Source organism: Dipodomys merriami, unplaced genomic scaffold (assembly GCF_024711535.1).
Source record: "Dipodomys merriami isolate MVZ:Mamm:240054 unplaced genomic scaffold, mDipMer1.0.p SCAF_48, whole genome shotgun sequence".
NCBI lineage: Eukaryota > Metazoa > Chordata > Mammalia > Rodentia > Heteromyidae > Dipodomys > Dipodomys merriami.
Window position 1 is genome coordinate 833,997 of NW_027206046.1, and position 15,511 is coordinate 849,507.

The window sequence follows — 15,511 nt, forward strand, 5'->3', positions numbered from 1 at the left end:
AGGAGGCTGAGATCTGAGGATCACGGTTCGAAGCCAGCCCGGACAGGAAACTCTCTGAGACTCTTATCTCCAATAAACCACTAGAAAACCGGAAGAGGTGCTGTGGCTCAAGCAATAGAGCGCTTGCCTGGAGCTGAAGAGTGCGCAGACAGCGCCCAAGCCCAGAGTTCAAGCCCCACGACCAACAAAAAACAAAACAAAAAAACCCACTGCAACCAGAGCTTCTACTTCTATACTAATCAACTGGAATGGGTCAGTGGAAAGCTTAGAACTTAGGGAAAAAATCACCATGACCTTCCTTCTTGACAAAGATTTCCCATATGATGCCTCAAAAACACAACCCATGAAAAAAGTCAATTATTTGACTTCACCAAAACTTAAGCTTCTGATCTCTGAAAAACATGATACTATTAAGAGAACAGAAAGATAGGCACTATACTGGAGAAAAGATCTGAAAAGCACATTATCTGATAAGTACTTGTTACCAGAATAAACAAACTCAACATTTTTTGTGTGTATTCCAGTTCTGGGGCTTAAATTCAGGACCTGGACACTGTCCCTTAGCTTTGTCACTCAAAGCCAAAACCCTATCACTTGGGTGATAGGTTTTTTACTGGCTAATTGGAAAAAGAGTCTCACCGGATTACCTGCCCAGGCTAGCTTCGAACCACAATTCTTAGATCTCAGAGTAACAAAAGCTCAATATTAACAGAACAAACCAATCGAAATGGGTGCTCTACAAAACTGATTCAAATATGGCAAATACCCAATAGTCCTCAGAGATGTAAAAGTTGAAAGTGCAATGAGATAGCATCACACAGCAATCAGAAGAGAGCTAAATTAAGATGGCTGGCACATCTCATGTTGCTGCGCCGTTAAGGAGCAATGGAACTCTCAAGACACTGAGAATGAAAATGCAAATTAACCCATCTGCTCTGAAAAACAGCTCAGGACTTCCTTCAAACTTAACAGTCACAGCTAAGAGTTGAAACTCCTTTGTACAACTACTTAATAAAAACAAACAAATATTTTTTTAAATGAAACATAAAAAGTTTAAGGATCAGGGAAGGGAGGGGGGAAAAGTTAAGAATCATAAGACAAGTATTTGATCCAACATTGCACTTTTTTTTTTTTTTTTTGGTCAGTTGATGGGCTTGAACTCAGGGCCTCAGTGTGGTCCGGAGCTTTTTCCACTGATAGCTAGGGCTCTACCTCTTTGAGCTACAATGCCACTTCCTTCCTTTCTTTTCTTTCTTTCTTTTTTGGTGCCACTTGGGGCTTGAACTCTGGGTCTGTGTGCTGTCCCTGAGCTTTTGTGTTCAAGGCTAGTGCTCTACCACTTGAGCCACAGCTCCACTTTTGTTTTGTTTTGTTTTTTGCAATTAATTGGAGATAAGAATTTTGCACTTTCCTATCGGCTTTGAACTGCAATCCTCAGATCTCAGTCTCCCGAGTAGCTAGGATTACAGGTGTGTCACCTGGCATCACCATTGTACTTCAAAGAAGCTTTTATCCAAGAGAAATGAAAGCATATGTTCAAAGACTTGTACGTGAACAGATCAGTGCTGTGATTTATATTCATACGGAGGAATACTACTCAACCCTTAAAAAAAAAAAGTACTGTTGATGCACAAAACACTGTGAGTGGAATTTTAACATAATTATGCTGAATGAAAAGAAACCAGACAAAATCCTTTATAGAGGAATTTAAAGCAGAAATGGAAATTAGAGAGGAATTTAAAATAGAAATAGCAGGTCAACAATAGACTATTTGCCCCCATGAAAGTTAGAATGTGTTTGTGACTTTAATTAAGCAGTATTTTCCCACAATACTGTGAAATCTGGGAAATTATGTAATGACTTAATCACAATAAAGAATTTGAAAAAGAAAAAGAAACAGCAGGTCATTAATTCTCTGGAGAAGGTCAGGGAGGAGGGATTACCAAGCAGCACAGAGAAACTATATATATATACATATTATATATATTTATATATTAAAGATACTGTACAGAAGGGTTACAGTTACATGAAGAGAAACTCTTGAGAAACACAAGTTCTGTTTGCTACCTTGATTGTTGTGGTGCTCTTTACAAGAATATGCACGTTCAAGCTGGGTACTGTGGCTCACATCTGTAATCCTAGCTACTCAGGAGGCTGAGATCTGAGGATCACAGTTCAAAGCCAGCCTGGGCAGGAAAGTCTGTGAAACTCTTATCTCCAATAAACCACCAGAAAAAAACTGGAAGTGGCGCTATACCTCAAGTGGTAGAGCGCTCGCCTTGAGCTGAAGAGCTGAGGGACAGCATTCAGGCCCAGAGTTCAAGGCCCGTGACCACCACCAACAACAACAAAAAGAATATGCACGTTGAAAGTCACGAACTTGTACAGTTAAAACATGTGCGCTTATTTGTAAACTATGCCAAAATTCCAAAATAAAAAAGTGGGTGGTAGGTAAAAGCTTCAAAACTGGATAAAACTGGATTTAAATACTGACTCTGGGGCCAAGCATAGTGGCTTACATCTGTAATCCAAGCTATTCAAGAGGCAGAGATCAGGAGGATCACTGCTTAGAGCTAGCCTAAGCAAAAGTTATCGAGACTCCAATACAACATAATAAGCCAGGTATGGTAACACGTGCCTGTAGTCCAACCAATGATAGGACATAGGTAGGAAGACCTATGGTCCAAGCCAGCCCAGGCAAAAAGCACAAGCCCCTTTAAAATAAAAAATAAGCCAAAAAGAGGCTGAAGGCATGGTTCAAGTGGTAGAACACCTGCCTAATAAGCATAAGGCTCTCAGTTCAACCCTAGTACTGCTCTACATTAAAGAAAAAAAAAGTGGCCAAGAGCCAGTGGTCACCTATAATCCTAGCTACTCAGGAAGCTGAGATCTAAGAGTTGCAGTTCAAAGCCAGCCTGAGCAGAAAAATCTGAGAGACTCTTAACTCCAATTAACTACCAAAACAAAAAAACAAAATACAAAACCTAGAAGTGTGGCGTCAGTGGTAGAGCATCAGCCTTGAGCAAAAACGTTAAGGAAGTGTATCCTGAGTTCAAGCCCTAGTACCAGGGGGAAAAAAAAATAAAAGACAGGTCAAGGCAGCTCATTTGCTGATCTTCTGGGTGTGCTTTGAAGTCTGGACTGCCCAGAACCTTGGGACTGTTCCTAGCTCGTCCCTGATTTCCCCTAAAACACACAGCAATGTTACCCGAAATAAGAAGAGTGAATTGGGAGTTCCAGCTGCTGGGTTGAATACAGAGGGTGTGTTCTGTGTCCAGAACACACTCTCCCCAAGCCTGGTAGGGCACAAGGCCCATAAAGTAAATCCAATAATTAAATCCTAATTCGGAGCTGATGTTACCAGAACAAGTTCAGCTGTGGAGAAAGGCCTTTTCTTCTGGCCAGCGCTGCTGCCAGAGTCCCCGGGGGCCGCCTCTAGATGTCCTCTCCTCTCCCTTCCCAGGAGCATCCTTGTGGGAGACCCTCAAAACCTCTTTCTCCAGTAACTCTCTCACATCTTCGACAGAAGGTTTTAATCTTTAACTATATTCCTCACTAGCCAAACAATTTCCTGTGACAGGAAATTAAGTTTCCTCCCATTGGCTCCAAGTGGGACCTTTAAAGTGTCCCAAAACAATGGTGGTGGAGCCACAGTGAATGACACTAAAGTCTAAAGTGGATGGTGAGCTCACTGGTGGCTCATGCCTGTAATCCTAGCTACTCAGAGGCTGAGATCTGAGGATCAAAGTTTGAAACTAGCCCATGCAGAAAAGTCTGTGAGATTCTTATACCCAATTACCATAAAGACAAATGCCAACCTTGAGCAACATAAATCTAAGAAATAGTACCCTGGTCCAGAATTTAAGCCTCAGGACCAGTAAGGAGAAAGAGAGAGCCAGGCGCCGGTAGTTCACACCTGTAATCCTAGCTACTCCGGAGGCTGAGATCTGAGGATCTCGGTTCAAAGCCAGCCTGGGCAAGAAAACTCCATGAGATTTTCTTCTCCAATTAACCACCAGGAAACTGGAAGTGGCGCTGTGGCTCAAGTGGTAGAGCACATGCCTTGAGCTGAAGAGCTCAGAGACAACACCCAGAGTTCAAGCCCCACGGCAGAAATGAAAGAAAGAAAGAAAGAAAGAAAGAAAGAAAGAAAGAAAGAAAGAAAGAAAGAAAGAAAGAAAGAAAGAAAGAAAGAAAGAAAGGAAGGAGAAAGAAAGAAAGAAAGAAAGAAAGAAAGAAAGAAAGAAAGAAAGAAAGAAAGAAAGAAAGAAAGAAAGAAAGAAAGGAAGGAGAAAGAAAGAAAGAAAGAAAGAAAGAAAGAAAGAAAGAAAGAAAGAAGAAAGAAAGAAAGAAAGGAAGAAAGGAAGGAGAAAGAAAGAAAGAAAGAAAGAAAGAAAGGAAGGAAGAAGAAAGAAAGAAAGAAAGGAAGGAAGGAAGGAAGGAAGGAAGGAAGGAAGGAAGGGGAAGGGGGAGGGGAGGGGAGGGGAGGGGAGGGGAGGGGAGGGGAGGGGAGGGGAGGGGAGGGGAGGGGAGGGGAGGGGAGGGGAGGGGAGGGAAGGGGAGGGAAGGGAAGGGAAGGGAAGGGAAGGGAAGGGAAGGGAAGGGAAGGGAAGGGAAGGGAAGGGAAGGGAAGGGAGGAAGAAGAAGGTAGGGGAGGTGGGCTGATTAGTGCTCTGTCTGATTTCTGGTGGTCTGACAATCAGGAAAAGTTACCTCCCCTCACTTTTAAGTTAAGGACCACAGACCATAGCCCAGGGCCAGTGACCTGAGCACAGTAAAGGTAAGGATATTAACATTCACATATGTCCAATGATGCCTATTTTAACTCTGTCTCCCTCTACACAGAACCCCAGCGAGACTGCCTCCAATCTCGGGTAAACTTTCTTTCTGACTTTACTGATTGTGGTAGAAATGACACTAACTAAAACTTACAATGGCCTCACCTCACAGTGAGCCCCATCTCTATACATGCACAAAGCGTCAATGAACCTCAATTATTCTTCTCATGTTATTTCTTGTGCAGGTACTGGGGTTTGAACTCAGGGCCTAGGCTCTCTCCCTGAGCGATATTTTGCTCAAGGCTAGTGCCCTACCACTTGGGTCACATTTCTGTTTTTAGCTTTTTGCTAAAAGATTAGAGTCTCACAGACTTTCTTACCCTGGCTAGCTTCAAATGGAGAACCTCAGATCTCAGCCTCCTGAGTAGTTAGGATTAGAGGCGTGAACCATATGTGCCCAGCTACATGGGGTTTTTCTTATTTTTCCCTTTTATTTTCCACTCCAAAAAAAAAAAAAAGCAACGTGTGAGTGGCTTCACATGTGGGTTGGGTGCTCACTCATCAGACCTTCCAGAAAGGCAAGAATTAAAAGGCCTACTGCCCTGGTTCCATGAGGCTTGTATAGACCATGTGCTCCATTCCTGGATCTTTCCCTGTGTGGTTCATTAATGTACCAAGAACAGTGGGTACCTCTCTTTCCAATGCTTGGGCCAGCCCTAGGACAAGATCAGCAACAAATATGAAAGCCTTGAAAATACCACCCACCAAGAAGGATGCTTGATTTGAGGACCAAGTGTCAAACCTGAAGGGAACAGATGTGGATCATCATCCAATCCCTTTGCGACACACTCACACCAAAGCATCCTTTGATCTGTGCAGACAGTGATGATGGGCTGATTCTGAACTGCAGGTAACAAATCAGTGATCCAATGTTCAGAGAACATGTGCTGGTAATCAGAAAGCTGAGATCTAAGTACTGTGGTTCAAAGTCAGCCTAGGCAGGAAAGTCTATGAGACTCTTATCTATAATAAACTAGCAAAAAGCCAGAAGTGGAGCTGTGGCTCAAGTGGTAGAGTGTTAGCCTTGAGCAAAAAAAGCTAAGGGACAGAGTCCAGGCCCTGAGTTCAACCCCCAGTATTAGAACACACACACACACACACACACACACACACACACACACACACACACACACACACGTACGTTCTGGTGATATGACACTCTAGTGGGCTCTATGTCCCCCTGAAAATCTACCATGGAGAATTGGTTTCTTTTTTTTTGGGGGGGGTCCGGTCATGGGGCCTGAACTCTGGGCCTGGGCGCTGTCCCTCAGCTCTTCAGCTCAAGGCTAGCGCTCTACCACTTGAGCCACAGCGCCACTTCTGGCTTTTTTCTTTTTGCTTATGTGGTGCTGAGGGATCGAACCCAGGGCCTCAGGCATGCAAGACAAGTGCTCTACCACTGAGCCACCTTCCCAGCCCTACCATGGAGAATTGGGACAGCTAGAGAACCCATTATGGAGAATGTGGGAAGCTTTTAGCAGATCTAGCCCCAGCCCTTGTTTGTGCAAGAGGACACAGATGGCAGCATTAAGCAAACACCTTGTTCAAGGTCGCTCAGCAATTTATTCTAGCCAAGGAGACTACAGTGAATGCCTGTGGGAAAGCATTTATCAGCCTCAAAAGTGTAACTATGGCCAAGTGCTCATGTCTCATGCCTGTAATGCTCGCTACACAGGAGGCTGCGATCTGAAGGTTGTGGTTTGGACCCAGCCTGTCACCATGTCTCTGCTGATGACATCTACAAAATGTATGTGTGTCCACTTTCCTGCCTGCTAAGTAGAGCAATGTCATATTTTTTGTTTGTCCTACTCAATCTTAAATTGTCCATAGGTCTTACTGTTCAGAAGAACAAAAGGGTTTTTTTTTTTTAATTTGGTGTTTCATTTTTTGGAACTGAGCAATTGGTAACTCTAGATAAAGGATATACAACATAGCTCCTTGTTGATAATTGCTAATTTTTGAAGTTTATAATGACACTAGGATACAAAGTTACCCCCCAAAAAAGGTAATAAGAAAGACAATGAGGCCCTAGTTCAAGCCCCCATACTGGCACAAAAATAAAGCAATGGGGGCTGAGGCTGTAATTTGGTGGTAGAATACTTGACAGAGGATTTAGAGAAGGAAGTCAGGCTTAACACTGAATATATATTACACCAGTCATTTTCAAAGCTTTTGACTTTCTTTCCCTCCCACCGCCCGTCCCCCTCGGCTTCTTTTTTGTACCAGGGCTAGATCTCATGGCCTGGATGCTGTCCCTTAGCTTTTTTGCTCAAGGCTAGCATTCTACCACTTGAGCCATATATCCACTTCTGACTTTGAACTCAACCCTCAGATCTCAGCCTCTTAGGTAGTTACAATTACAGATATGAGCCACGGGCACCCAGCTTTACTCTGGCTTTTAATACTATCCATCCCCAGGCCCCAGCGACTCATACAGTCTAGTCAGACACAGTCACCAAGTCATTGAACTTAGATGGCTCTTCTTACCCTTCATGATTCAGCCCTCCTTCCTGACAGCAGAACTTGCATAAGTCAATACTTGGAGACTCTGCTTCTAAACTGCCATCCTGAGATGCTTGGTTTATACCATCCACTTGATGGAGATCAAAAAAAAAAAAAAAATTGAAGCCCATGGAGCAAGTATTCCTTCTTCCTATGAGTGTATGATGTTCCTTGAAGGGAAATACAGTGTGTGTGTGTGGGGGGGGGGGGTTGCTTGTTTGTTTCTTTTCCTTGTGCCAGTCCTAGGGCTTGGGGCTGGGTGCTATTCCTGAGCTTTAGTGCTCAAGGCTAGCTCTCTATTTGAGTCACAGCACCACTTTTGGCTTTTTTGGGGGGAGGGAGAGGTAGTTTATTGGAGGTAAGAATCTCACAGCCTTTCCTGCCTGGGCTTGGCTTCGAACCACAACCCTAGATCTCAGCCTCTTGAGTAGCTAGGATTGTAACTGGGAGCCACCAGCACCAGCTGCAGTGAGTGTTTGCGGAAAAGCAATGTATCAGACTTGAAAGTATGACCATGGCCAAGCGCTGGTGTCTCTCGCCTGTAATCCTGCTTACACAGAAGACTGAGATCTAAGGACCAAAATTCAAAGCCAGCTTGGGCAAGAAAATCTGTGAAGCTCTTACCTCTTACTAATCAGCAAAAAGCCACAAGTAGAGCTGTGACTCCAGGGGGAAAAGCTCCAGCCTTGAGTAAAAAAGCCAAGCAAAAGCCTAAGACCTTGAGTTCATGCCTCAACACCAGCAAAAAATAAATCAGTACACAAATAAATAAACGTCTTAAGGCAGAAGTGTCTTTGTTTTCTTACCCTGTGTGGCAAGAGTTAATTCCTCAAATTTGATCTGCCAGCGGGACTATAACGTTATTAGCTCACTTCACAACACAAATAATCCTATAGCAGGACTTAGTCACTGCTTTTCACTTTTTTCTACAAAGCACCAGCCATAAGGGCCGCGTCTCTCCTCACTGCCTTCTTTTCTGAACTCCACTCCCAGCCTCCCACCTCTGGCCCTCAGGTTTGCTAGGCCCCTTGAATCACTTCCTCAGGTTTGCTGGGCCCCATGAATCACTTCCGTGGGCAGGCTCCACGCTTGGGGGCGGGACTTTCTTTTGTTGTTTCCCCCTCCCCTTCTCCCAGACTTTCAGGGTAAGGAGATGATGGCAGGGATGGGAACTGTCTGCCTTGCTTTACCCAAACAAAATCTTAAAAGTTGGCCAAAGACAGGGAAAATGTCAGGAGAGCAATCCGTGACTGGGAGAGCTGGGGGAAGGGGGAAGGAAGTAGGGAGAGAGCAAATGAGGAGGCTTTGTGTTAATTGCCCAGTTTTTACTTCCTTCATTATGAGTCATTGGCCAGAGAGGCTGTGAGAGGCAATTTAGAAGATGCTTTTTGCTGGGTCCCCATCAATTAACTAAAAGTCCTCAACTTTGTATCTGTGTCTTTTGGATCTTAGCTATTCTCTGCTACCGTCCTTTTACAATCACCTTGTTTCCAGAAGGAAAGAGAAGACTCAGGGAGGCTCATCTTGTGTGGAAGCAAACTGCCCCTCAAACAGAATCTATGAAACTCTGAGACTCTTTGAGTCCTAATGTCCCTTCTGTCCCCATCCTTTAGTGTCAAAGGCTTGGTAGGATGAATCAACTGCTGCTGTGTCTCAGGTTCTCTGTCCAATCAGACTACGGGCTTCTGTAGGGCAAGGAGACCTGACAGGATTTGGCTTGTGCTGCTGGATGGAGCATGAAGCTGGGCAAGTCCCATTGGATGATGACGGTGCTTTAACAACTTACCAAACCCCACAATAGCTCAAAAGATGCAGGAAATATACAAAAACCCTTCAACAGTAGAAAGCCATTCAAGTAGTTCAGCCTGGCCTGGTATGGTATCATACAATTATAATCCCAGCTACGAAAGAAACAGACAGGAAGGATCACAGCCTGAGTCCAGCCTGGACAAAGTGAGCAGGAGCTCTTATTGGGAAAAGAAAAACTAAATGCAAAACAAACAAAAACAAAACTGGAACTGTGGCTCAAGTGGTAGAACACTTGCCTCGTGAGAACAAAGCCCTCAATAGGGGTGGGGCGCAGTTGGCTGTTCAGCATGGTATCAAAACGATCCACAGACACCCAGCATCCATAGGTCAGACACTGGGAATGCCCCTTCCACAATCAGCTGGCCTTGAGACTGCCCGGAAGCAGTAGGTGAGTGACCTCAGCAGAGGCTCAAGGAGGGGCAGGGAAGGGCAGGAAGTTAAAATGTCTAGATGTTTTTGTTTTCTCCATCAGTACTGGCGCTTGAACTCAGGGCCTGAGCACTGCCCCTTAGCTTTTTCCACTCAAGGTTGCCACTCTTACTTCTTTTTTTTTGGGGGGGGGGGGAGGGTCCGGTCGTGGGGCCTGAACTCTGGGCCTAGGCGCTGTCCCTCAGCTCTTCAGCACAAGGCTAGCACTCTACCACTTGAGCCACAGCGCCACTTCTGGGTTTTTTTCTTTTTGCTTATGTGGTGCTGAGGAATCGAACCCAGGGTCTCAGGCATGCAAGGCAAGCGCTCTACCACTGAGCCACCTTCCCAGCCCAGCCACTTTAACTTCTTGAGCCACAGCTCTACTTCTGGCTTTTCTGCTGGTTAATTGGAGTTAAGAGTCTCACAGACTTTCCTGCTGGGGCTAGTTTCAAATACCAATCTTCAGATCTCAGCCTCCTGAGCAGTTAGGATTATGGGCATAAGCCATCATATATATATATATATATATATATATATATATATATATATATATATATATATGTATGTATGTATGTATATATATAACACATATTTACATACACACACACATATATACATATACACATATATACATATCTGTATATATACATACACACACATATAAGTGATAGGTTCAACTGATGTCTACTATCTGCAGCTTCTAGCACCTTCTAGCAGTCCAGGTTTCTAGGATGTATGAAGAAATCTCATAGGCATCTGGCCATACTCCCTGGAACCATCTTTACCTGCTAGTATCCAGGGCCTTAGGATTACACACACCTGGAGACCCACAGAGTGATAAGGATCGAGAACATGGACACCCCCAGAAAAGACTCCCTGCAAAACAAATCGAATCACAGAGAGTGAGAATGAAAAGTTCAGAACCTGGGCTCTTTTGACAGGTCAGCAGTATCAGCAAAACCCTGGCACTCAGCCAGATACCAAACACCCCCTGGAGAGGAGCCTGCTTTTTAGTGGAATGGTAAAGGAGGCTGTACAGAGACTCGAGCCTCATGACCAAGACCAGGAAAGTACGAGCTGGGTCTCAGGTGTGCTCACAGCCATGTTGGCTTTGGTGAGATCCAACCTGGACACACAAACCAGCTCTGAGGGAAACTGCTGGCTCAGGAACCACCAGACTTGGATGCAGGGGACATTTCATACCCTCACCCCCTTTTACATAAGGAAACGAGGGATCAGAAGGGACATTTCCCCAAGGGTCCTTCTTGAGTGAACTGTGGGCTTTCTTTCTATTCCAGGAGTCCAGGATCTCAAAAGCACGGAAGGACTCAAATGGAAAGTACAGTGCTGAAGCAACTGCCAGGACTGAGGCTTGAACTTAGGGCTTTTTCACTCAGGGCTGGTGTTCTACTACTTGAGCCATGTCTCTCCACTTCTGACTTTTTACTGGTTAATTGGAGATAAGAGTCTCTCAGATTTGTTGGCCCGGGCTGGCTTCAAACCTCGATCCTCACATCTCAGCCTCCTGAATAGCCATGATTATGGGCATGAGCCACTACTACTTGGCTTTTAAGACAGCCAGCTGCCTGGGTTTTGTAAAAGAAGAAAATACAGCTCAGAGAGGCTAAGTGTTTTCAAAAGGTTGCATAGCAAGTAGACAAAAGACAGAAACTCTGAACACCACCTACTGGGTCAGGCTGTAAGTCTACAGGCCCCACTGCCTTGCCAGCTGACCTGGGTATTGGGGCTTGGATTCTAAATCTGCTTCCTCTTCTCATTGCTGAGTGACCATAGATGAGGTATTTTACACCCCTGAGATACTCTGCCTCATGAACAAAAAAAGAGGTACTCAGAAGGACCATCAAGGGGTTCACAGGATGGACTGAGCACATAAAGTCCCTTCACCACTGAGAAGTGCTACACAGACTGACGTGAGTGACACTATCACCCTGTTGGCAATACGGCCTACTGACACCACTGATCAGCCAGCCCTGAGTTTTGTTTTATTCATTATCGTTAAGTAGTTGTACAAAAGGTGGAAGTTTCAATTCAACATCTGTTAATGAGTACAAAGCACCATGATCAGTGTCAACCTTCCGTCATTCTCTACCATTTCTTCAACCCCACCTGAGGATTAGGTATTTGATCCATTAGGGACAGAAGGCAACTGAAACAAAGGCCCACATACTGAGGGGAGACAAAGAAAGGAGATAAATCACCTTGTTTCTGCCCAGGGCAACAGGTTCCAAGCCCAGGCACTGCACCGGGCTTAGACTTAAAGCAAAAGCAGAAGTCAACTCCTCCCACCTGTCCAGGATGGGCGGGGTCTAACGAGACAAACACATACATCCAATCAAAAACGCCTTCGACAGTGAGTGACCACTGCTTAACAAATCAAACCAAAGATCCATCCCCTAAGAGGGAGGGGACTAAGGACCAAATATCTAGTGGCAAGAGACAAAGAAGACTTTCCCTCACCAGGTGACAGGGAAGGAGGTCCCCTGTTCACTCAGGGGTCTGCCAATTCTTCCTACTTTCTTTCCTGGCTTTCACCTTCAAATAAACTTACTCTGCTTACTTTAAACACTTTCCTGCCTTTTTCTTCTTTAAAAGGCAGAGAAGAGGACCCGAAAAACCCCCAGATCCATCCCTTCAAGTCCTCTGGTTCTATTTTCAAAGATCATTGGATATTATGACCTGTATCCGTCCTTCCTTCCTCTCTCCACTCTGCTCTTCCTCCCCTTGACCTCCGCCCCTTCCTGACAACACACGCTCAGGCTTCCTGTATTCATTTCATTAAACTGTAAGTTAGTTGTTCAAAGGTGTTACACCAATGAAATCCTCCCCCGCCAAACTAATGCCCAGTGACAAAGAGGTGTCTACCTTGGAGACAGCAGACAAATGTGAAAGGTACACAAAAATGCAGAGGGAAACTTCAGAGTGATGGCCATGCTCACCGTCTTGGCATGCCAAATGGCTCCAGGAGAACACACAGATGTCAAGATGTCAAACTCATTAAATCACAGCCTTTAATTGGGTCCAGTGAGCAAGTACGGGTGGCTCCATGCCTGTAATTCTAGCTACTCAGGAGGTTGAGACATGGAGGATCAAGTTACAAGGCCAACCCAGGCAGAAAAGTCCACATGACTCTATCTTCAAGAAACCAGCAAAATGCCAGACTGGAAGCATGGCTCATGTGGTAGAGTGCCAGCCATGGATAAGCAAGCCAAGGAAGAGTGCAGGGCTCAGAGTTCAAGCCAGAGTACCAACACACACACACACACACACACACACACACACACACACACACACACACACACACACACACACACAAATAGGTGCAGTTAACTATGTTAATTATACCTCGATATAAGTGCTTCTTTTTTAAATTTTTTATTGTTATTATGAAGGTGATGTCCATAGGTGTTACAATTTCATAAGAATACATTTCTTTTTGGACAATATCACCTGTTCTTTCCCTTGCTCCTTCTCATTTTTCTCTCCCATCCCCATCAACAAGTTGTATAGGTCATTTCCAACATAGTGTCTAGTGAGTACCACTGCTGCATTTGTTCACCCTTTGTCCCTCCTTGCCCTCCCAAAGACAGATAAACGAGCAAACAATATAAAAGGAGAAGAAAACATAAACAGAGAGTGCTCACTTCGGCAGCACATATACTAAAATTGGAACAATACAGACAAGATTAGCATAGCCCCTGTGCAAGGATGACATGCAAATTCGTGAAGCGTTCCATATTTTTATTGGTTAACTACTTGTAGAAAACTGAAGCTAGATCCTTATATATCACCCTGCACCAGAATCAACTCCAAATGGATCAAAGACCTCAGAGTCAAAGCAGACACTCTGAAAACATTACAGAATGGAATAGGAGAAACCCAAAGACTCGGCACAGGCCAAAATTTTCTTAATAGAGACCCAGAAACACAACAAATCAAAGAAAGGTTGGACAAATGGGATTGCATGAAATTGCAGAACTTCTGCATGACAAAGGACATAGCTATCAAGATCAACAGAAAGCCCACGGATTGGGAGAAGATCTTCACTAGCCATACAACAGACAAGGGACTCATATCTAAAATATACCTGGAACTCAAAAAATTAAATCCCCCAACAACAAATCCTCAAAGAAACAACTGCCCAATAAATAAGTGGGCTAAAGACTTGAAACATAGGTCCCATGGTTTCCCTTATTTGCAATAAGTAGTGTATGTCCGAGACAGCAGAAAAGGTCAGATAAGTTGATGTTAGGTGAAATGAACCCCAAGATAAGTATTCAAATGTTTTTTTCTTTCATGAGATTATTTCTAACACATTTATAAGATTATTAATTAGTTGCTTTGTATGTCCCTCCCCCACAATGTAACCCCTGCATTCACTGTATTTGATGTTGCTATAATTTGTAGAGGGGAAGGGAAAAAACAAATTGTTTAAATAGGGATACAGGTGGACCCATTGCAACAATGAGATGTACAAGTTGTTATGTCAAAAAACGAACTTTACAACTTTTGCCGGGGTGGGGGAGGGAGAGGGGGGTTGGGGGGGGGAGATGGGAAGGGGAAACAAAGGAGGCAACAATGCTTAATAAGAAATGTACTCATTATCTTGCCCATGTAATTGTACCCCCTCTATACTGTATTTTCACAATAAAAAAATAATAAAAGAAATCAGAAACAGAAAAAAAAAGAAAAGATTGTTGTTTCCATTTCCTGGCGTTCACTTTGATAAATACTATTTTTATGATCAGATGCACATAAGTACTTCTTTAAAAAAAAAAAATTCCGGGGCTGGGAAGGTGGCTCAGTGGTAGAGTGCTTGCCTTACATGCTCAAGGCCCTGGGTTCGATTCCTCAGCACACATAAGAAAAAAGCCGGAAGTGGCACTTTGGCTCAAGTGGTAGAGTGTTAGCCTTGAGCTAAAGCGCTGAGGGACAGCACCCAGGCCCAGAGTTCAGGCCCCACGACCAGATCCCCCCCAAAAAAAATCCCAAAACTCTGAAGGGAAGACAATTGGAAACTTTTAAATGAAATAAAGCAATGAAGAGAAGATCTCAGGTGTCCTCCTTCCTCCCTGGTTCACTGCAGGAAAAAGACTGAAAGCTGTCAGAATGCCAGTGGCCTTACAGTATGTGATACATTTTAAAATGTGTGACAAGTATAAGATTTTCCTAAGAGAGTAGTTATAGTTTACTCAGGCACTGGTGGCTCATGCCTCTAATCCCAGCAACGCAGGAGGCTGAGATCTGAGGATCACAGTTCGAAGCCAGCCTGGGCATCACCTAAGCACTGGGTTCAAGCACTGTCCTGTTCCCAGGACAGACAGACAGACAGACAGACAGACAGACAGACAGACAGACAGACACACACACACACACACACACACACACACACACACACACACACACACACACACACACACACACACACACACACACACACACACACACACACACACACACACACACACACACACACACACACACACACCCTCCTCAATGGAGATAGTCCACCAAGCTGCAACCTTGCCCAAGACAGAAACCTGTCCAGCTGTGACATGCAGCCTGCCTGGGCACAATACATCCAGCACAGTGACACCAGAGAAGAGGATGTTCAAATCCAGGAGTGAGCTAGACAGGTGTATGGGTGCTGATAGGCTCATGTGTCCCAGACCAACGTGGGTGACCACCTGAGGTCCAGCAAACCTTCAGGAGTGTCACAAGCTTACTCTAAGTTCTTTCCTCCTTTAAATGTAGAGGACATTCCAGCCCCAGCATTACCAAGTACATGGGCTCACATGTCCTACAAGGCCATAGCCTGGCAGTCACGGGGGCCTGTGAACTCCTGGGCCCTGGCCTCTGAGACAAGCCAGAGATCAACTCTTCATCAAGATGCCTGACATCTACCCAGGGCCCTGTGGCCAATGCCTGTAATC

At 44.6% G+C, this 15,511-nt stretch overlaps 1 protein-coding gene and 1 non-coding gene across 3 annotated transcripts in view; one reads left to right on the forward strand and one right to left on the reverse strand.

Moving 5' to 3' along the window:
• The window catches only part of Smad3 (SMAD family member 3), a 117,237-nt gene that overhangs the window by 30,332 nt on the left and 71,394 nt on the right, over positions 1-15,511 (reverse strand). The gene's annotated exons all lie outside the window — the stretch shown is intronic.
• On the forward strand, positions 13,215-13,321 carry LOC138809049 (U6 spliceosomal RNA). The gene has a single exon (XR_011366676.1). It is a non-coding gene; the product is annotated as a U6 spliceosomal RNA (small nuclear RNA).